We start from the raw sequence: 22,087 nt of genomic DNA, 5'->3' as shown, positions 1-22,087 counted from the left end.
CAGGTTCCTGATGTCAGTTTGTAGGGTTCCCTTGGGACTGTCAGGGCAGCACAGGTTTGAGGTGGGGGCAGCTTGGGTCTGTGACACATCCTCGATCGTTTGGATTTTTGGAGGTGTCCAGCCACTTCAGGGCCACAGGCCCCTGGAGGTAAGGATCAGCCTTTTTCCCTGGGAAAGAAAAGTGGCCAGCCCAGGTTCCTGATGTCAGTTTGTAGGGCTCCTTTGGGACTGTCAGGGCAGCACAGGTTTGAGCTGGGGGCAGCTTGGGTCTGCGACACATCTTCGATCGTTTGGATTTTTGGAGGTGTCCGGCCACTCAGGGCCAAAGGCCCCTGGAAACAAACACTGGTCCTTTTCCCTGGGAAAGAAAAGTGGCCAGCCCAGGTTCCTGATGTCAGTTTGTAGGGTTCCCTTGGGACTGTCAGGGCAGCACAGGTTTGAGCTGGGGGCAGCTTGGGTCTGCGACACATCTTCGATCGTTTGGATTTTTGGAGGTGTCCGGCCACTTCAGGGCCACAGGCCCCTGGAGGCAAAGATTAGCCTTTATCCCTGGGAAAGAAAAGTGGCCAGCCCAGGTTCCTGATGTCAGTTTGTAGGGTTCCCTTGGGACTGTCAGGGCAGCACAGGTTTGAGCTGGGGGCAGCTTGGGTCTGCGACACATCTTCGATCGTTTGGATTTTTGGAGGTGTCCGGCCACTCAGGGCCACAGGCCCCTGGAGGCAAAGATCAGATTTTTCCTTTGGAAAGAAAAGACGTCAGCCCAGGTTCCTGATGTCAGTTTGTAGGGTTCCCTTGGGACTGTCAGGGCAGCACAGGTTTGAGGTGGGGGCAGCTTGGGTCTGCGACACATCTTCGATCGTTTGGATTTTTGGAGGTGTCCGGCCACTTCAGGGCCACAGGCCCCTGGAGACAAAGACTGGTCCTTTTCCCTGGGAAAGAAAAGTGGCCAGCCCAGGTTCCTGATGTCAGTTTGTAGGGTTCCCTTGGGACTGTCAGGGCAGCACAGGTTTGAGCTGGGGGCAGCTTGGGTCTGCGACACATCCTCGATCGTTTGGATTTTTGGAGGTTTCCGGCCAGTCAGGGCCACAGGCCCCTGGAGACAAAGACCGGTCCTTTTCCCTGGGAAAGAAAAGTGGCCAGCCCAGGTTCCTGATGTCAGTTTGTAGGGTTCCTTTGGGACTGTCAGGGCAGCACAGGTTTGAGGTGGGGGCAGCTTGGGTCTGCGACACATCTTCGATCGTTTGGATTTTTGGAGGTGTCCGGCCAGTCAGGGCCACAGGCCCCTGGAGGCAAAGATCAGCCTTTTTCCTTGGGAAAGAAAAGTGGCCAGCCCAGGTTCCTGATGTCAGTTTGTAGGGTTCCCTTGGGACTCTCAGGGCAGCACAGGTTTGAGGTGGGGGCAGCTTGGGTCTGCGACACATCTTCGATCATTTGGATTTTTGGAGGTGTCCGGCCACTTCAGGGCCACAGGCCCCTGGAGACAAAGACTGGTCCTTTTCCCTGGGAAAGAAAAGTGGCCAGCCCAGGTTCCTGATGTCAGTTTGTAGGGTTCCCTTGGGACTGTCAGGGCAGCACAGGTTTGAGGTGGGGGCAGCTTGGGTCTGCGACACATCTTCGATCGTTTGGATTTTTGGAGGTGTCCGGCCACTCAGGGCCACAGGCCCCTGGAAACAAAGACTGGTCCTTTTCCCTGGGAAAGAAAAGTGGCCAGCCCAGGTTCCTGATGTCAGTTTGTAGGGTTCCCTTGGGACTGTCAGGGCAGCACAGGTTTGAGGTGGGGGCAGCTTGGGTCTGCGACACATCCTCGATCGTTTGGATTTTTGGAGGTGTCCGGCCACTCAGGGCCACAGGCCCCTGGAGGCAAAGATCAGCCTTTTTCCTTGGGAGAGAAAAGTGGCCAGCCCAGGTTCCTGATGTCAGTTTGTAGGGTTCCCTTGGGACTGTCAGGGCAGCACAGGTTTGAGGTGGGGGCAGCTTGGGTCTGCGACACATCTTCGATCGTTTGGATTTTTGGAGGTGTCCGGCCACTTCAGGGCCACAGGCCCCTGGAGGCAAAGATCAGCCTTTTTCCTTGGGAAAGAAAAGTGGCCAGCCCAGGTTCCTGATGTCAGTTTGTAGGGTTCCCTTGGGACTGTCAGGGCAGCACAGGTTTGAGGTGGGGGCAGCTTGGGTCTGCAACACATCTTCGATCGTTTGGATTTTTGGAGGTGTCCGGCCACTTCAGGGCCACAGGCCCCTGGAGGCAAAGATCAGCCTTTTTCCTTGGGAAAGAAAAGTGGCCAGCCCAGGTTCCTGATGTCAGTTTGTAGGGTTCCCTTGGGACTGTCAGGGCAGCACAGGTTTGAGCTGGGGGCAGCTTGGGTCTGCGACACATCTTCGATCGTTTGGATTTTTGGAGGTGTCCAGCCACTTCAGGGCCGCAGGCCCCTGGAGGCAAAGATCATCCTTTTTCCTTGGGAAAGAAAAGTGGCCAGCCCAGGTTCCTGATGTCAGTTTGTAGGGTTCCCTTGGGACTGTCAGGGCAGCACAGGTTTGAGCTGGGGGCAGCTTGGGTCTGCGACACATCCTCGATCGTTTGGATTTTTGGAGGTGTCTGGCCACTTCAGGGCCACAGGCCCCTGGAGACAAAGACTGGTCCTTTTCCCTGGGAAAGAAAAGTGGCCAGCCCAGGTTCCTGATGTCAGTTTGTAGGGTTCCCTTGGGACTGTCAGGGCAGCACAGGTTTGAGGTGGGGGCAGCTTGGGTCTGCGACACATCTTCGATCGTTTGGATTTTTGGAGGTGTCCGGCCAGTCAGGGCCACAGGCCCCTGGAGGCAAAGATCAGCCTTTTTCCTTGGGAAAGAAAAGTGGCCAGCCCAGGTTCCTGATGTCAGTTTGTAGGGTTCCTTTGGGACTGTCAGGGCAGCACAGGTTTGAGGTGGGGGCAGCTTGGGTCTGCGACACATCTTCGATCGTTTGGATTTTTGGAGGTGTCCGGCCACTCAGGGCCACAGGCCCCTGGAGGCAAAGATCAGCCTTTTTCCTTGGGAAAGAAAAGTGGCCAGCCCAGGTTCCTGATGTCAGTTTCTAGGGTTCCCTTGGGACTGTCAGGGCAGCACAGGTTTGAGGTGGGGGCAGCTTGGGTCTGCGACACATCTTCGATCGTTTGGATTTTTGGAGGTGTCCGGCCACTTCAGGGCCACAGGCCCCTGGAGGCAAAGATCAGCCTTTTTCCTTGGGAAAGAAAAGTGGCCAGCCCAGGTTCTTGATGTCAGTTTGTAGGGTTCCCTTGGGACTGTCAGGGCAGCACAGGTTTGAGGTGGGGGCAGCTTGGGTCTGCGACACATCTTCGATCGTTTGGATTTTTGGAGGTGTCGGGCCACTCAATGTCACAGACCCCTGGAGACAAAGACCGGACCTTTTTCCTTGGGAAAGAAAAGTGGCCAGCCCAGGTTCCTGATGTCAGTTTGTAGGGTTCCCTTGGGACTGTCAGGGCAGCACAGGTTTGAGGTGGGGGCAGCTTGGGTCTGCGACACATCTTCGATCGTTTGGATTTTTGGAGGTGTCCGGCCAGTCAGGGCCACAGGCCCCTGGAGGCAAAGATCAGCCTTTTTCCTTGGGAAAGAAAAGTGGCCAGCCCAGGTTCCTGATGTCAGTTTGTAGGGTTCCCTTGGGACTGTCAGGGCAGCACAGGTTTGAGGTGGGGGCAGCTTGGGTCTGCGACACATCTTCGATCATTTGGATTTTTGGAGGTGTCCGGCCACTTCAGGGCCACAGGCCCCTGGAGACAAAGACCAGTCCTTTTCCCTGGGAAAGAAAAGTGGCCAGCCCAGGTTCCTGATGTCAGTTTGTAGGGTTCCCTTGGGACTGTCAGGGCAGCACAGGTTTGAGGTGGGGGCAGCTTGGGTCTGCGACACATCCTCGATCGTTTGGATTTTTGGAGGTGTCCGGCCACTCAGGGCCACAGGCCCCTGGAGGCAAAGATCAGCCTTTTTCCTTGGGAGAGAAAAGTGGCCAGCCCAGGTTCCTGATGTCAGTTTGTAGGGTTCCCTTGGGACTGTCAGGGCAGCACAGGTTTGAGGTGGGGGCAGCTTGGGTCTGCGACACATCTTCGATCGTTTGGATTTTTGGAGGTGTCCGGCCACTTCAGGGCCACAGGCCCCTGGAGGCAAAGATCAGCCTTTTTCCTTGGGAAAGAAAAGTGGCCAGCCCAGGTTCCTGATGTCAGTTTGTAGGGTTCCCTTGGGACTGTCAGGGCAGCACAGGTTTGAGGTGGGGGCAGCTTGGGTCTGCGACACATCTTCGATCGTTTGGATTTTTGGAGGTGTCCGGCCACTTCAGGGCCACAGGCCCCTGGAGGCAAAGATTAGCCTTTTTCCCTGGGAAAGAAAAGTGGCCAGCCCAGGTTCCTGATGTCAGTTTGTAGGGTTCCCTTGGGACTGTCAGGGCAGCACAGGTTTGAGCTGGGGGCAGCTTGGGTCTGCGACACATCTTCGATCGTTTGGATTTTTGGAGGTGTCCGGCCACTCAGGGCCACAGGCCCCTGGAGGCAAAGATCAGATTTTTCCTTTGGAAAGAAAAGACGTCAGCCCAGGTTCCTGATGTCAGTTTGTAGGGTTCCCTTGGGACTGTCAGGGCAGCACAGGTTTGAGCTGGGGGCAGCTTGGGTCTGCGACACATCTTCGATCGTTTGGATTTTTGGATGTGTCTGGCCACTTCAGGGCCACAGGCCCCTGGAGACAAAGACTGGTCCTTTTCCCTGGGAAAGAAAAGTGGCCAGCCCAGGTTCCTGATGTCAGTTTGTAGGGTTCCCTTGGGACTGTCAGGGCAGCACAGGTTTGAGGTGGGGGCAGCTTGGGTCTGCGACACATCCTCGATCGTTTGGATTTTTGGAGGTGTCCGACCACTCAGGGCCACAGGCCCCTGGAGACAAAGACCGGTCCTTTTCCCTGGGAAAGAAAAGTGGCCAGCCCAGGTTCCTGATGTCAGTTTGTAGGGTTCCCTTGGGACTGTCAGGGCAGCACAGGTTTGAGGTGGGGGCAGCTTGGGTCTGCGACACATCTTCGATCGTTTGGATTTTTGGAGGTGTCCGGCCAGTCAGGGCCACAGGCCCCTGGAGGCAAAGATCAGCCTTTTTCCTTGGGAAAGAAAAGTGGCCAGCCCAGGTTCCTGATGTCAGTTTGTAGGGTTCCCTTGGGACTGTCAGGGCAGCACAGGTTTGAGGTGGGGGCAGCTTGGGTCTGCGACACATCTTCGATCATTTGGATTTTTGGAGGTGTCCGGCCACTTCAGGGCCACAGGCCCCTGGAGACAAAGACTGGTCCTTTTCCCTGGGAAAGAAAAGTGGCCAGCCCAGGTTCCTGATGTCAGTTTGTAGGGTTCCCTTGGGACTGTCAGGGCAGCACAGGTTTGAGCTGGGGGCAGCTTGGGTCTGCGACACATCTTCGATCGTTTGGATTTTTGGAGGTGTCCAGCCACTCAGGGCCACAGGCCCCTGGAGGCAAAGATCAGCCTTTTTACTTGGGAAAGAAAAGTGGCCAGCCCAGGTTCCTGATGTCAGTTTGTAGGGTTCCCTTGGGACTGTCAGGGCAGCACAGGTTTGAGCTGGGGGCAGCTTGGGTCTGCGACACATCTTCGATCGTTTGGATTTTTGGAGGAGTCCGGCCACTCAGGGCCACAGGCCCCTGGAGGCAAAGATCAGCCTTTTTCCTTGGGAGAGAAAAGTGGCCAGCCCAGGTTCCTGATGTCAGTTTGTAGGGTTCCCTTGGGACTGTCAGGGCAGCACAGGTTTGAGGTGGGGGCAGCTTGGGTCTGCGACACATCTTCGATCGTTTGGATTTTTGGAGGTGTCCGGCCACTTCAGGGCCACAGGCCCCTGGAGGCAAAGATCAGCCTTTTTCCTTGGGAAAGAAAAGTGGCCAGCCCAGGTTCCTGATGTCAGTTTGTAGGGTTCCCTTGGGACTGTCAGGGCAGCACAGGTTTGAGGTGGGGGCAGCTTGGGTCTGCGACACATCCTCGATCGTTTGGATTTTTGGAGGTGTCTGGCCACTTCAGGGCCACAGGCCCCTGGAGACAAAGACTGGTCCTTTTCCCTGGGAAAGAAAAGTGGCCAGCCCAGGTTCCTGATGTCAGTTTGTAGGGTTCCCTTGGGACTGTCAGGGCAGCACAGGTTTGAGGTGGGGGCAGCTTGGGTCTGCGACACATCTTCGATCGTTTGGATTTTTGGAGGTGTCCGGCCACTCAGGGCCACAGGCCCCTGGAGGCAAAGATCAGCCTTTTTCCTTGGGAGAGAAAAGTGGCCAGCCCAGGTTCCTGATGTCAGTTTGTAGGGTTCCCTTGGGACTGTCAGGGCAGCACAGGTTTGAGGTGGGGGCAGCTTGGGTCTGCGACACATCTTCGATCGTTTGGATTTTTGGAGGTGTCCGGCCACTTCAGGGCCACAGGCCCCTGGAGGCAAAGATCAGCCTTTTTCCTTGGGAAAGAAAAGTGGCCAGCCCAGGTTCCTGATGTCAGTTTGTAGGGTTCCCTTGGGACTGTCAGGGCAGCACAGGTTTGAGGTGGGGGCAGCTTGGGTCTGCCACACATCTTCGATCGTTTGGATTTTTGGAGGTGTCCGGCCACTTCAGGGCCACAGGCCCCTGGAGGCAAAGATCAGCCTTTTTCCTTGGGAAAGAAAAGTGGCCAGCCCAGGTTCCTGATGTCAGTTTGTAGGGTTCCCTTGGGACTGTCAGAGCAGCACAGGTTTGAGGAGGGGGCAGCTTGGGTCTGTGACACATCTTCGATCGTTTGGATTTTTGGAGGTGTCCGGCCACTCAGGGCCGCAGGCCCCTGGAGGCAAAGATCAGCCTTTTTCCTTGGGAAAGAAAAGTGGCCAGCCCAGGTTCCTGATGTCAGTTTGTAGGGTTCCCTTGGGACTGTCAGGGCAGCACAGGTTTGAGCTGGGCCAGCGTGGGTCTGTGACACATCCTTGATCGTTTGGATTTTTGGAGGTGTCCGGCCACTTCAGGGCCACAGGCCCCTGGAGGTAAGGATCAGCCTTTTTCCCTGGGAAAGAAAAGTGGCCAGCCCAGGTTCCTGATGTCAGTTTGTAGGGTTCCCTTGGGACTGTCAGGGCAGCACAGGTTTGAGGTGGGGGCAGCTTGGGTCTGCGACACATCTTCGATCGTTTGGATTTTTGGAGGTGTCCGGCCACTTCAGGGCCACAGGCCCCTGGAGACAAAGACTGGTCCTTTTCCCTGGGAAAGAAAAGTGGCCAGCCCAGGTTCCTGATGTCAGTTTGTAGGGTTCCCTTGGGACTGTCAGGGCAGCACAGGTTTGAGGTGGGGGCAGCTTGGGTCTGCGACACATCCTCGATCGTTTGGATTTTTGGAGGTGTCCGGCCACTTCAGGGCCACAGGCCCCTGGAGACAAAGATCAGCCTTTTTCCTTGGGAAAGAAAAGTGGCCAGCCCAGGTTCCTGATGTCAGTTTGTAGGGTTCCCTTGGGACTGTCAGGGCAGCACAGGTTTGAGCAGGGGGCAGCTTGGGTCTGCGACACATCTTCGATCGTTTGGATTTTTGGATGTGTCCGGCCACTTCAGGGCCACAGGCCCCTGGAGGCAAAGATCAGCCTTTTTCCTTGGGAAAGAAAAGTGGCCAGCCCAGGTTCCTGATGTCAGTTTGTAGGGTTCCTTTGGGACTGTCAGGGCAGCACAGGTTTGAGGTGGGGGCAGCTTGGGTCTGCGACACATCCTCGATCGTTTGGATTTTTGGAGGTGTCCGGCCACTCAGGGCCACAGGCCCCTGGAGGCAAAGATCAGCCTTTTTCCTTGGGAGAGAAAAGTGGCCAGCCCAGGTTCCTGATGTCAGTTTGTAGGGTTCCCTTGGGACTGTCAGGGCAGCACAGGTTTGAGGTGGGGGCAGCTTGGGTCTGCGACACATCTTCGATCGTTTGGATTTTTGGAGGTGTCCGGCCACTTCAGGGCCACAGGCCCCTGGAGGCAAAGATCAGCCTTTTTCCTTGGGAAAGAAAAGTGGCCAGCCCAGGTTCCTGATGTCAGTTTGTAGGGTTCCCTTGGGACTGTCAGGGCAGCACAGGTTTGAGGTGGGGGCAGCTTGGGTCTGCGACACATCCTCGATCGTTTGGATTTTTGGAGGTGTCTGGCCACTTCAGGGCCACAGGCCCCTGGAGACAAAGACTGGTCCTTTTCCCTGGGAAAGAAAAGTGGCCAGCCCAGGTTCCTGATGTCAGTTTGTAGGGTTCCCTTGGGACTGTCAGGGCAGCACAGGTTTGAGGTGGGGGCAGCTTGGGTCTGCGACACATCTTCGATCGTTTGGATTTTTGGAGGTGTCCGGCCACTTCAGGGCCACAGGCCCCTGGAGGCAAAGATCAGCCTTTCTCCTTGGGAAAGAAAAGTGGCCAGCCCAGGTTCCTGATGTCAGTTTGTAGGGTTCCCTTGGGACTGTCAGGGCAGCACAGGTTTGAGGTGGGGGCAGCTTGGGTCTGTGACACATCCTCGATCGTTTGGATTTTTGGAGGTGTCCGGCCACTTCAGGGCCACAGGCCCCTGGAGGTAAGGATCAGCCTTTTTCCCTGGGAAAGAAAAGTGGCCAGCCCAGGTTCCTGATGTCAGTTTGTAGGGTTCCCTTGGGACTGTCAGGGCAGCACAGGTTTGAGCTGGGGGCAGCTTGGGTCTGCGACACATCTTCGATCGTTTGGATTTTTGGAGGTGTCCGGCCACTCAGGGCCACAGGCCCCTGGAAACAAAGACTGGTCCTTTTCCCTGGGAAAGAAAAGTGGCCAGCCCAGGTTCCTGATGTCAGTTTGTAGGGTTCCCTTGGGACTGTCAGGGCAGCACAGGTTTGAGCTGGGGGCAGCTTGGGTCTGCGACACATCCTCGATCGTTTGGATTTTTGGAGGTGTCCGGCCACTCAGGGCCACAGGCCCCTGGAGGCAAAGATCAGCCTTTTTCCTTGGGAGAGAAAAGTGGCCAGCCCAGGTTCCTGATGTCAGTTTGTAGGGTTCCCTTGGGACTGTCATGGCAGCTCAGGTTTGAGGTGGGGGCAGCTTGGGTCTGCGACACATCTTCGATCGTTTGGATTTTTGGAGGTGTCCGGCCACTTCAGGGCCACAGGCCCCTGGAGACAAAGACCAGTTCTTTTACCTGGGAAAGAAAAGTGGCCAGCCCAGGTTCCTGATGTCAGTTTGTAGGGTTCCCTTGGGACTGTCAGGGCAGCACAGGTTTGAGGTGGGGGCAGCTTGGGTCTGCGACACATCTTCGATCGTTTGGATTTTTGGAGGTGTCCGGCCACTTCAGGGCCACAGGCCCCTGGAGGCAAAGATTAGCCTTTTTCCCTGGGAAAGAAAAGTGGCCAGCCCAGGTTCCTGATGTCAGTTTGTAGGGTTCCCTTGGGACTGTCAGGGCAGCACAGGTTTGAGCTGGGGGCAGCTTGGGTCTGCGACACATCTTCGATCGTTTGGATTTTTGGAGGTGTCCGGCCACTCAGGGCCACAGGCCCCTGGAGGCAAAGATCAGATTTTTCCTTTGGAAAGAAAAGTGGCCAGCCCAGGTTCCTGATGTCAGTTTGTAGGGTTCCCTTGGGACTGTCAGGGCAGCACAGGTTTGAGGTGGGGGCAGCTTGGGTCTGCGACACATCCTCGATCGTTTGGATTTTTGGAGGTGTCCGGCCACTTCAGGGCCACAGGCCCCTGGAGACAAAGACCGGTCCTTTTCCCTGGGAAAGAAAAGTGGCCAGCCCAGGTTCCTGATGTCAGTTTGTAGGGTTCCCTTGGGACTGTCAGGGCAGCACAGGTTTGAGGTGGGGGCAGCTTGGGTCTGCGACACATCTTCGATCGTTTGGATTTTTGGAGGTGTCCGGCCAGTCAGGGCCACAGGCCCCTGGAGGCAAAGATCAGCCTTTTTCCTTGGGAAAGAAAAGTGGCCAGCCCAGGTTCCTGATGTCAGTTTGTAGGGTTCCCTTGGGACTGTCAGGGCAGCACAGGTTTGAGCTGGGGGCAGCTTGGGTCTGCGACACATCTTCGATCATTTGGATTTTTGGAGGTGTCCGGCCACTTCAGGGCCACAGGCCCCTGGAGACAAAGACCAGTCCTTTTCCCTGGGAAAGAAAAGTGGCCAGCCCAGGTTCCTGATGTCAGTTTGTAGGGTTCCCTTGGGACTGTCAGGGCAGCACAGGTTTGAGCAGGGGGCAGCTTGGGTCTGCGACACATCTTCGATCGTTTGGATTTTTGGATGTGTCCGGCCACTTCAGGGCCACAGGCCCCTGGAGGCAAAGATCAGCCTTTTTCCTTGGGAAAGAAAAGTGGCCAGCCCAGGTTCCTGATGTCAGTTTGTAGGGTTCCTTTGGGACTGTCAGGGCAGCACAGGTTTGAGGTGGGGGCAGCTTGGGTCTGCGACACATCCTCGATCGTTTGGATTTTTGGAGGTGTCCGGCCACTCAGGGCCACAGGCCCCTGGAGGCAAAGATCAGCCTTTTTCCTTGGGAGAGAAAAGTGGCCAGCCCAGGTTCCTGATGTCAGTTTGTAGGGTTCCCTTGGGACTGTCAGGGCAGCACAGGTTTGAGGTGGGGGCAGCTTGGGTCTGCGACACATCTTCGATCGTTTGGATTTTTGGAGGTGTCCGGCCACTTCAGGGCCACAGGCCCCTGGAGGCAAAGACTGGTCCTTTTCCCTGGGAAAGAAAAGTGGCCAGCCCAGGTTCCTGATGTCAGTTTGTAGGGTTCCCTTGGGACTGTCAGGGCAGCACAGGTTTGAGCTGGGGGCAGCTTGGGTCTGCGACACATCCTCGATCGTTTGGATTTTTGGAGGTTTCCGGCCAGTCAGGGCCACAGGCCCCTGGAGACAAAGACCGGTCCTTTTCCCTGGGAAAGAAAAGTGGCCAGCCCAGGTTCCTGATGTCAGTTTGTAGGGTTCCTTTGGGACTGTCAGGGCAGCACAGGTTTGAGGTGGGGGCAGCTTGGGTCTGCGACACATCTTCGATCGTTTGGATTTTTGGAGGTGTCCGGCCAGTCAGGGCCACAGGCCCCTGGAGGCAAAGATCAGCCTTTTTCCTTGGGAAAGAAAAGTGGCCAGCCCAGGTTCCTGATGTCAGTTTGTAGGGTTCCCTTGGGACTCTCAGGGCAGCACAGGTTTGAGGTGGGGGCAGCTTGGGTCTGCGAGACATCTTCGATCATTTGGATTTTTGGAGGTGTCCGGCCACTTCAGGGCCACAGGCCCCTGGAGACAAAGACTGGTCCTTTTCCCTGGGAAAGAAAAGTGGCCAGCCCAGGTTCCTGATGTCAGTTTGTAGGGTTCCCTTGGGACTGTCAGGGCAGCACAGGTTTGAGGTGGGGGCAGCTTGGGTCTGCGACACATCTTCGATCGTTTGGATTTTTGGAGGTGTCCGGCCACTCAGGGCCACAGGCCCCTGGAAACAAAGACTGGTCCTTTTCCCTGGGAAAGAAAAGTGGCCAGCCCAGGTTCCTGATGTCAGTTTGTAGGGTTCCCTTGGGACTGTCAGGGCAGCACAGGTTTGAGCTGGGGGCAGCTTGGGTCTGCGACACATCCTCGATCGTTTGGATTTTTGGAGGTGTCCGGCCACTTCAGGGCCACAGGCCCCTGGAGGCAAAGATCAGCCTTTTTCCTTGGGAAAGAAAAGTGGCCAGCCCAGGTTCCTGATGTCAGTTTGTAGGGTTCCTTTGGGACTGTCAGGGCAGCACAGGTTTGAGGTGGGGGCAGCTTGGGTCTGCGACACATCCTCGATCGTTTGGATTTTTGGAGGTGTCCGGCCACTCAGGGCCACAGGCCCCTGGAGGCAAAGATCAGCCTTTTTCCTTGGGAGAGAAAAGTGGCCAGCCCAGGTTCCTGATGTCAGTTTGTAGGGTTCCCTTGGGACTGTCAGGGCAGCACAGGTTTGAGGTGGGGGCAGCTTGGGTCTGCGACACATCTTCGATCGTTTGGATTTTTGGAGGTGTCCGGCCACTTCAGGGCCACAGGCCCCTGGAGGCAAAGATCAGCCTTTTTCCTTGGGAAAGAAAAGTGGCCAGCCCAGGTTCCTGATGTCAGTTTGTAGGGTTCCCTTGGGACTGTCAGGGCAGCACAGGTTTGAGGTGGGGGCAGCTTGGGTCTGCAACACATCTTCGATCGTTTGGATTTTTGGAGGTGTCCGGCCACTTCAGGGCCACAGGCCCCTGGAGGCAAAGATCAGCCTTTTTCCTTGGGAAAGAAAAGTGGCCAGCCCAGGTTCCTGATGTCAGTTTGTAGGGTTCCCTTGGGACTGTCAGGGCAGCACAGGTTTGAGCTGGGGGCAGCTTGGGTCTGCGACACATCTTCGATCGTTTGGATTTTTGGAGGTGTCCAGCCACTTCAGGGCCGCAGGCCCCTGGACGCAAAGATCATCCTTTTTCCTTGGGAAAGAAAAGTGGCCAGCCCAGGTTCCTGATGTCAGTTTGTAGGGTTCCCTTGGGACTGTCAGGGCAGCACAGGTTTGAGCTGGGGGCAGCTTGGGTCTGCGACACATCCTCGATCGTTTGGATTTTTGGAGGTGTCTGGCCACTTCAGGGCCACAGGCCCCTGGAGACAAAGACTGGTCCTTTTCCCTGGGAAAGAAAAGTGGCCAGCCCAGGTTCCTGATGTCAGTTTGTAGGGTTCCCTTGGGACTGTCAGGGCAGCACAGGTTTGAGGTGGGGGCAGCTTGGGTCTGCGACACATCTTCGATCGTTTGGATTTTTGGAGGTGTCCGGCCAGTCAGGGCCACAGGCCCCTGGAGGCAAAGATCAGCCTTTTTCCTTGGGAAAGAAAAGTGGCCAGCCCAGGTTCCTGATGTCAGTTTGTAGGGTTCCTTTGGGACTGTCAGGGCAGCACAGGTTTGAGGTGGGGGCAGCTTGGGTCTGCGACACATCTTCGATCGTTTGGATTTTTGGAGGTGTCCGGCCACTCAGGGCCACAGGCCCCTGGAGGCAAAGATCAGCCTTTTTCCTTGGGAAAGAAAAGTGGCCAGCCCAGGTTCCTGATGTCAGTTTCTAGGGTTCCCTTGGGACTGTCAGGGCAGCACAGGTTTGAGGTGGGGGCAGCTTGGGTCTGCGACACATCTTCGATCGTTTGGATTTTTGGAGGTGTCCGGCCACTTCAGGGCCACAGGCCCCTGGAGGCAAAGATCAGCCTTTTTCCTTGGGAAAGAAAAGTGGCCAGCCCAGGTTCTTGATGTCAGTTTGTAGGGTTCCCTTGGGACTGTCAGGGCAGCACAGGTTTGAGGTGGGGGCAGCTTGGGTCTGCGACACATCTTCGATCGTTTGGATTTTTGGAGGTGTCGGGCCACTCAATGTCACAGACCCCTGGAGACAAAGACCGGACCTTTTTCCTTGGGAAAGAAAAGTGGCCAGCCCAGGTTCCTGATGTCAGTTTGTAGGGTTCCCTTGGGACTGTCAGGGCAGCACAGGTTTGAGGTGGGGGCAGCTTGGGTCTGCGACACATCTTCGATCGTTTGGATTTTTGGAGGTGTCCGGCCAGTCAGGGCCACAGGCCCCTGGAGGCAAAGATCAGCCTTTTTCCTTGGGAAAGAAAAGTGGCCAGCCCAGGTTCCTGATGTCAGTTTGTAGGGTTCCCTTGGGACTGTCAGGGCAGCACAGGTTTGAGGTGGGGGCAGCTTGGGTCTGCGACACATCTTCGATCATTTGGATTTTTGGAGGTGTCCGGCCACTTCAGGGCCACAGGCCCCTGGAGACAAAGACCAGTCCTTTTCCCTGGGAAAGAAAAGTGGCCAGCCCAGGTTCCTGATGTCAGTTTGTAGGGTTCCCTTGGGACTGTCAGGGCAGCACAGGTTTGAGCAGGGGGCAGCTTGGGTCTGCGACACATCTTCGATCGTTTGGATTTTTGGATGTGTCCGGCCACTTCAGGGCCACAGGCCCCTGGAGGCAAAGATCAGCCTTTTTCCTTGGGAAAGAAAAGTGGCCAGCCCAGGTTCCTGATGTCAGTTTGTAGGGTTCCTTTGGGACTGTCAGGGCAGCACAGGTTTGAGGTGGGGGCAGCTTGGGTCTGCGACACATCCTCGATCGTTTGGATTTTTGGAGGTGTCCGGCCACTCAGGGCCACAGGCCCCTGGAGGCAAAGATCAGCCTTTTTCCTTGGGAGAGAAAAGTGGCCAGCCCAGGTTCCTGATGTCAGTTTGTAGGGTTCCCTTGGGACTGTCAGGGCAGCACAGGTTTGAGGTGGGGGCAGCTTGGGTCTGCGACACATCTTCGATCGTTTGGATTTTTGGAGGTGTCCGGCCACTTCAGGGCCACAGGCCCCTGGAGGCAAAGATCAGCCTTTTTCCTTGGGAAAGAAAAGTGGCCAGCCCAGGTTCCTGATGTCAGTTTGTAGGGTTCCCTTGGGACTGTCAGGGCAGCACAGGTTTGAGGTGGGGGCAGCTTGGGTCTGCGACACATCTTCGATCGTTTGGATTTTTGGAGGTGTCCGGCCACTTCAGGGCCACAGGCCCCTGGAGGCAAAGATTAGCCTTTTTCCCTGGGAAAGAAAAGTGGCCAGCCCAGGTTCCTGATGTCAGTTTGTAGGGTTCCCTTGGGACTGTCAGGGCAGCACAGGTTTGAGCTGGGGGCAGCTTGGGTCTGCGACACATCTTCGATCGTTTGGATTTTTGGAGGTGTCCGGCCACTCAGGGCCACAGGCCCCTGGAGGCAAAGATCAGATTTTTCCTTTGGAAAGAAAAGACGTCAGCCCAGGTTCCTGATGTCAGTTTGTAGGGTTCCCTTGGGACTGTCAGGGCAGCACAGGTTTGAGCTGGGGGCAGCTTGGGTCTGCGACACATCTTCGATCGTTTGGATTTTTGGATGTGTCTGGCCACTTCAGGGCCACAGGCCCCTGGAGACAAAGACTGGTCCTTTTCCCTGGGAAAGAAAAGTGGCCAGCCCAGGTTCCTGATGTCAGTTTGTAGGGTTCCCTTGGGACTGTCAGGGCAGCACAGGTTTGAGGTGGGGGCAGCTTGGGTCTGCGACACATCCTCGATCGTTTGGATTTTTGGAGGTGTCCGACCACTCAGGGCCACAGGCCCCTGGAGACAAAGACCGGTCCTTTTCCCTGGGAAAGAAAAGTGGCCAGCCCAGGTTCCTGATGTCAGTTTGTAGGGTTCCCTTGGGACTGTCAGGGCAGCACAGGTTTGAGGTGGGGGCAGCTTGGGTCTGCGACACATCTTCGATCGTTTGGATTTTTGGAGGTGTCCGGCCAGTCAGGGCCACAGGCCCCTGGAGGCAAAGATCAGCCTTTTTCCTTGGGAAAGAAAAGTGGCCAGCCCAGGTTCCTGATGTCAGTTTGTAGGGTTCCCTTGGGACTGTCAGGGCAGCACAGGTTTGAGGTGGGGGCAGCTTGGGTCTGCGACACATCTTCGATCATTTGGATTTTTGGAGGTGTCCGGCCACTTCAGGGCCACAGGCCCCTGGAGACAAAGACTGGTCCTTTTCCCTGGGAAAGAAAAGTGGCCAGCCCAGGTTCCTGATGTCAGTTTGTAGGGTTCCCTTGGGACTGTCAGGGCAGCACAGGTTTGAGCTGGGGGCAGCTTGGGTCTGCGACACATCTTCGATCGTTTGGATTTTTGGAGGTGTCCAGCCACTCAGGGCCACAGGCCCCTGGAGGCAAAGATCAGCCTTTTTACTTGGGAAAGAAAAGTGGCCAGCCCAGGTTCCTGATGTCAGTTTGTAGGGTTCCCTTGGGACTGTCAGGGCAGCACAGGTTTGAGCTGGGGGCAGCTTGGGTCTGCGACACATCTTCGATCGTTTGGATTTTTGGAGGAGTCCGGCCACTCAGGGCCACAGGCCCCTGGAGGCAAAGATCAGCCTTTTTCCTTGGGAGAGAAAAGTGGCCAGCCCAGGTTCCTGATGTCAGTTTGTAGGGTTCCCTTGGGACTGTCAGGGCAGCACAGGTTTGAGGTGGGGGCAGCTTGGGTCTGCGACACATCTTCGATCGTTTGGATTTTTGGAGGTGTCCGGCCACTTCAGGGCCACAGGCCCCTGGAGGCAAAGATCAGCCTTTTTCCTTGGGAAAGAAAAGTGGCCAGCCCAGGTTCCTGATGTCAGTTTGTAGGGTTCCCTTGGGACTGTCAGGGCAGCACAGGTTTGAGGTGGGGGCAGCTTGGGTCTGCGACACATCCTCGATCGTTTGGATTTTTGGAGGTGTCTGGCCACTTCAGGGCCACAGGCCCCTGGAGACAAAGACTGGTCCTTTTCCCTGGGAAAGAAAAGTGGCCAGCCCAGGTTCCTGATGTCAGTTTGTAGGGTTCCCTTGGGACTGTCAGGGCAGCACAGGTTTGAGGTGGGGGCAGCTTGGGTCTGCGACACATCTTCGATCGTTTGGATTTTTGGAGGTGTCCGGCCACTCAGGGCCACAGGCCCCTGGAGGCAAAGATCAGCCTTTTTCCTTGGGAGAGAAAAGTGGCCAGCCCAGGTTCCTGATGTCAGTTTGTAGGGTTCCCTTGGGACTGTCAGGGCAGCACAGGTTTGAGGTGGGGGCAGCTTGGGTCTGCGACACATCTTCGATCGTTTGGATTTTTGGAGGTGTCCGGCCACTTCAGGGCCACAGGCCCCTGGAGGCAAAGATCAGCCTTTTTCCTTGGGAAAGAAAAGTGGCCAGCCCAGGTTCCTGATGTCAGTTTGTAGGGTTCCCTTGGGACTGTCAGGGCAGCACAGGTTTGAGGTGGGGGCAGCTTGGGTCTGCCACACATCTTCGATCGTTTGGATTTTTGGAGGTGTCCGGCCACTTCAGGGCCACAGGCCCCTGGAGGCAAAGATCAGCCTTTTTCCTTGGGAAAGAAAAGTGGCCAGCCCAGGTTCCTGATGTCAGTTTGTAGGGTTCCCTTGGGACTGTCAGAGCAGCACAGGTTTGAGGAGGGGGCAGCTTGGGTCTGTGACACATCTTCGATCGTTTGGATTTTTGGAGGTGTCCGGCCACTCAGGGCCGCAGGCCCCTGGAGGCAAAGATCAGCCTTTTTCCTTGGGAAAGAAAAGTGGCCAGCCCAGGTTCCTGATGTCAGTTTGTAGGGTTCCCTTGGGACTGTCAGGGCAGCACAGGTTTGAGCTGGGGGCAGCTTGGGTCTGCGACACATCTTCGATCGTTTGGATTTTTGGAGGTGTCCGGCCACTTCAGGGCCACAGGCCCCTGGAGACAAAGACCGGTCCTTTTCCCTGGGAAAGAAAAGTGGCCAGCCCAGGTTCCTGATGTCAGTTTGTAGGGTTCCCTTGGGACTGTCAGGGCAGCACAGGTTTGAGGTGGGGGCAGCTTGGGTCTGCGACACATCTTCGATCGTTTGGATTTTTGGAGGTGTCCGGCCAGTCAGGGCCACAGGCCCCTGGAGGCAAAGATCAGCCTTTTTCCTTGGGAAAGAAAAGTGGCCAGCCCAGGTTCCTGATGTCAGTTTGTAGGGTTCCCTTGGGACTGTCAGGGCAGCACAGGTTTGAGCTGGGGGCAGCTTGGGTCTGCGACACATCTTCGATCATTTGGATTTTTGGAGGTGTCCGGCCACTTCAGGGCCACAGGCCCCTGGAGACAAAGACCAGTCCTTTTCCCTGGGAAAGAAAAGTGGCCAGCCCAGGTTCCTGATGTCAGTTTGTAGGGTTCCCTTGGGACTGTCAGGGCAGCACAGGTTTGAGCAGGGGGCAGCTTGGGTCTGCGACACATCTTCGATCGTTTGGATTTTTGGATGTGTCCGGCCACTTCAGGGCCACAGGCCCCTGGAGGCAAAGATCAGCCTTTTTCCTTGGGAAAGAAAAGTGGCCAGCCCAGGTTCCTGATGTCAGTTTGTAGGGTTCCTTTGGGACTGTCAGGGCAGCACAGGTTTGAGGTGGGGGCAGCTTGGGTCTGCGACACATCCTCGATCGTTTGGATTTTTGGAGGTGTCCGGCCACTCAGGGCCACAGGCCCCTGGAGGCAAAGATCAGCCTTTTTCCTTGGGAGAGAAAAGTGGCCAGCCCAGGTTCCTGATGTCAGTTTGTAGGGTTCCCTTGGGACTGTCAGGGCAGCACAGGTTTGAGCTGGGGGCAGCTTGGGTCTGCGACACATCTTCGATCGTTTGGATTTTTGGAGGTCTCCGGCCACTTCAGGGCCACAGGCCCCTGGAGGCAAAGATCAGCCTTTTTCCTTGGGAAAGAAAAGTGGCCAGCCCAGGTTCCTGATGTCAGTTTGTAGGGTTCCCTTGGGACTGTCAGGGCAGCACAGGTTTGAGGTGGGGGCAGCTTGGGTCTGCGACACATCCTCGATCGTTTGGATTTTTGGAGGTGTCTGGCCACTTCAGGGCCACAGGCCCCTGGAGACAAAGACTGGTCCTTTTCCCTGGGAAAGAAAAGTGGCCAGCCCAGGTTCCTGATGTCAGTTTGTAGGGTTCCCTTGGGACTGTCAGGGCAGCACAGGTTTGAGGTGGGGGCAGCTTGGGTCTGCGACACATCTTCGATCGTTTGGATTTTTGGAGGTGTCCGGCCACTTCAGGGCCACAGGCCCCTGGAGGCAAAGATCAGCCTTTCTCCTTGGGAAAGAAAAGTGGCCAGCCCAGGTTCCTGATGTCAGTTTGTAGGGTTCCCTTGGGACTGTCAGGGCAGCACAGGTTTGAGGTGGGGGCAGCTTGGGTCTGTGACACATCCTCGATCGTTTGGATTTTTGGAGGTGTCCGGCCACTTCAGGGCCACAGGCCCCTGGAGGTAAGGATCAGCCTTTTTCCCTGGGAAAGAAAAGTGGCCAGCCCAGGTTCCTGATGTCAGTTTGTAGGGTTCCCTTGGGACTGTCAGGGCAGCACAGGTTTGAGCTGGGGGCAGCTTGGGTCTGCGACACATCTTCGATCGTTTGGATTTTTGGAGGTGTCCGGCCACTCAGGGCCACAGGCCCCTGGAAACAAAGACTGGTCCTTTTCCCTGGGAAAGAAAAGTGGCCAGCCCAGGTTCCTGATGTCAGTTTGTAGGGTTCCCTTGGGACTGTCAGGGCAGCACAGGTTTGAGCTGGGGGCAGCTTGGGTCTGCGACACATCCTCGATCGTTTGGATTTTTGGAGGTGTCCGGCCACTCAGGGCCACAGGCCCCTGGAGGCAAAGATCAGCCTTTTTCCTTGGGAGAGAAAAGTGGCCAGCCCAGGTTCCTGATGTCAGTTTGTAGGGTTCCCTTGGGACTGTCAGGGCAGCACAGGTTTGAGGTGGGGGCAGCTTGGGTCTGCGACACATCCTCGATCGTTTGGATTTTTGGAGGTGTCCGGCCACTTCAGGGCCACAGGCCCCTGGAGACAAAGACCGGTCCTTTTCCCTGGGAAAGAAACGTGGCCAGCCCAGGTTCCTGATGTCAGTTTGTAGGGTTCCCTTGGGACTGTCAGGGCAGCACAGGTTTGAGGTGGGGGCAGCTTGGGTCTGCGACACATCTTCGATCGTTTGGATTTTTGGAGGTGTCCGGCCAGTCAGGGCCACAGGCCCCTGGAGGCAAAGATCAGCCTTTTTCCTTGGGAAAGAAAAGTGGCCAGCCCAGGTTCCTGATGTCAGTTTGTAGGGTCCCTTGGGACTGTCAGGGCAGCACAGGTTTGAGCTGGGGGCAGCTTGGGTCTGCGACACATCTTCGATCATTTGGATTTTTGGAGGTGTCCGGCCACTTCAGGGCCACAGGCCCCTGGAGACAAAGACCAGTCCTTTTCCCTGGGAAAGAAAAGTGGCCAGCCCAGGTTCCTGATGTCAGTTTGTAGGGTTCCCTTGGGACTGTCAGGGCAGCACAGGTTTGAGGTGGGGGCAGCTTGGGTCTGCGACACATCTTCGATCGTTTGGATTTTTGGAGGTGTCTGGCCACTTCAGGGCCACAGGCCCCTGGAGACAAAGACCAGTTCTTTTACCTGGGAAAGAAAAGTGGCCAGCCCAGGTTCCTGATGTCAGTTTGTAGGGTTCCCTTGGGACTGTCAGGGCAGCACAGGTTTGAGGTGGGGGCAGCTTGGGTCTGCGACACATCTTCGATCGTTTGGATTTTTGGAGGTGTCCGGCCACTTCAGGGCCACAGGCCCCTGGAGGCAAAGATTAGCCTTTTTCCCTGGGAAAGAAAAGTGGCCAGCCCAGGTTCCTGATGTCAGTTTGTAGGGTTCCCTTGGGACTGTCAGGGCAGCACAGGTTTGAGCTGGGGGCAGCTTGGGTCTGCGACACATCTTCGATCGTTTGGATTTTTGGAGGTGTCCGGCCACTCAGGGCCACAGGCCCCTGGAGGCAAAGATCAGATTTTTCCTTTGGAAAGAAAAGTGGCCAGCCCAGGTTCCTGATGTCAGTTTGTAGGGTTCCCTTGGGACTGTCAGGGCAGCACAGGTTTGAGGTGGGGGCAGCTTGGGTCTGCGACACATCCTCGATCGTTTGGATTTTTGGAGGTGTCCGGCCACTCAGGGCCACAGGCCCCTGGAGGCAAAGATCAGCCTTTTTCCTTGGGAGAGAAAAGTGGCCAGCCCAGGTTCCTGATGTCAGTTTGTAGGGTTCCCTTGGGACTGTCAGGGCAGCACAGGTTTGAGGTGGGGGCAGCTTGGGTCTGCGACACATCTTCGATCGTTTGGATTTTTGGAGGTGTCCGGCCACTTCAGGGCCACAGGCCCCTGGAGGCAAAGATCAGCCTTTTTCCTTGGGAAAGAAAAGTGGCCAGCCCAGGTTCCTGATGTCAGTTTGTAGGGTTCCCTTGGGACTGTCAGGGCAGCACAGGTTTGAGGTGGGGGCAGCTTGGGTCTGCGACACATCTTCGATCGTTTGGATTTTTGGAGGTGTCCGGCCACTCAGGGCCACAGGCCCCTGGAGGCAAAGATCAGCCTTTTTCCTTGGGAAAGAAAAGTGGCCAGCCCAGGTTCCTGATGTCAGTTTGTAGGGTTCCCTTGGGACTGTCAGGGCAGCACAGGTTTGAGCTGGGGGCAGCTTGGGTCTGCGACACATCTTCGATCGTTTGGATTTTTGGAGGTGTCTGGCCACTTCAGGGCCACAGGCCCCTGGAGACAAAGACTGGTCCTTTTCCCTGGGAAAGAAAAGTGGCCAGCCCAGGTTCCTGATGTCAGTTTGTAGGGTTCCCTTGGGACTGTCAGGGCAGCACAGGTTTGAGGTGGGGGCAGCTTGGGTCTGCGACACATCTTCGATCGTTTGGATTTTTGGAGGTGTCCGGCCACTCAGGGCCACAGGCCCCTGGAGGCAAAGATCAGCCTTTTTCCTTGGGAAAGAAAAGTGGCCAGCCCAGGTTCCTGATGTCAGTTTGTAGGGTTCCCTTGGGACTGTCAGGGCAGCACAGGTTTGAGGTGGGGGCAGCTTGGGTCTGTGACACATCCTCGATCGTTTGGATTTTTGGAGGTGTCCGGCCACTTCAGGGCCACAGGCCCCTGGAGGTAAGGATCAGCCTTTTTCCCTGGGAAAGAAAAGTGGCCAGCCCAGGTTCCTGATGTCAGTTTGTAGGGTTCCCTTGGGACTGTCAGGGCAGCACAGGTTTGAGGTGGGGGCAGCTTGGGTCTGCGACACATCTTCGATCGTTTGGATTTTTGGAGGTGTCCAGCCACTCAGGGCCACAGGCCCCTGGAGGCAAAGATCAGCCTTTTTACTTGGGAAAGAAAAGTGGCCAGCCCAGGTTCCTGATGTCAGTTTGTAGGGTTCCCTTGGGACTGTCAGGGCAGCACAGGTTTGAGGTGGGGGCAGCTTGGGTCTGCGACACATCTTCGATCGTTTGGATTTTTGGAGGTGTCTGGCCACTTCAGGGCCACAGGCCCCTGGAAACAAAGACTGGTCCTTTTCCCTGGGAAAGAAAAGTGGCCAGCCCAGGTTCCTGATGTCAGTTTGTAGGGTTCCCTTGGGACTGTCAGGGCAGCACAGGTTTGAGCTGGGGGCAGCTTGGGTCTGCGACACATCTTCGATCGTTTGGATTTTTGGAGGTGTCTGGCCACTTCAGGGCCACAGGCCCCTGGAGACAAAGACTGGTCCTTTTCCCTGGGAAAGAAAAGTGGCCAGCCCAGGTTCCTGATGTCAGTTTGTAGGGTTCCCTTGGGACTGTCAGGGCAGCACAGGTTTGAGCTGGGGGCAGCTTGGGTCTGCGACACATCTTCGATCGTTTGGATTTTTGGAGGTGTCCGGCCACTCAGGGCCACAGGCCCCTGGAAACAAAGACTGGTCCTTTTCCCTGGGAAAGA

This window comes from Vidua macroura, chromosome 33 (genome assembly GCF_024509145.1).
Source record: "Vidua macroura isolate BioBank_ID:100142 chromosome 33, ASM2450914v1, whole genome shotgun sequence".
Taxonomy (NCBI): domain Eukaryota; kingdom Metazoa; phylum Chordata; class Aves; order Passeriformes; family Viduidae; genus Vidua; species Vidua macroura.
Note: the sequence above shows the minus strand (reverse complement) of the source record.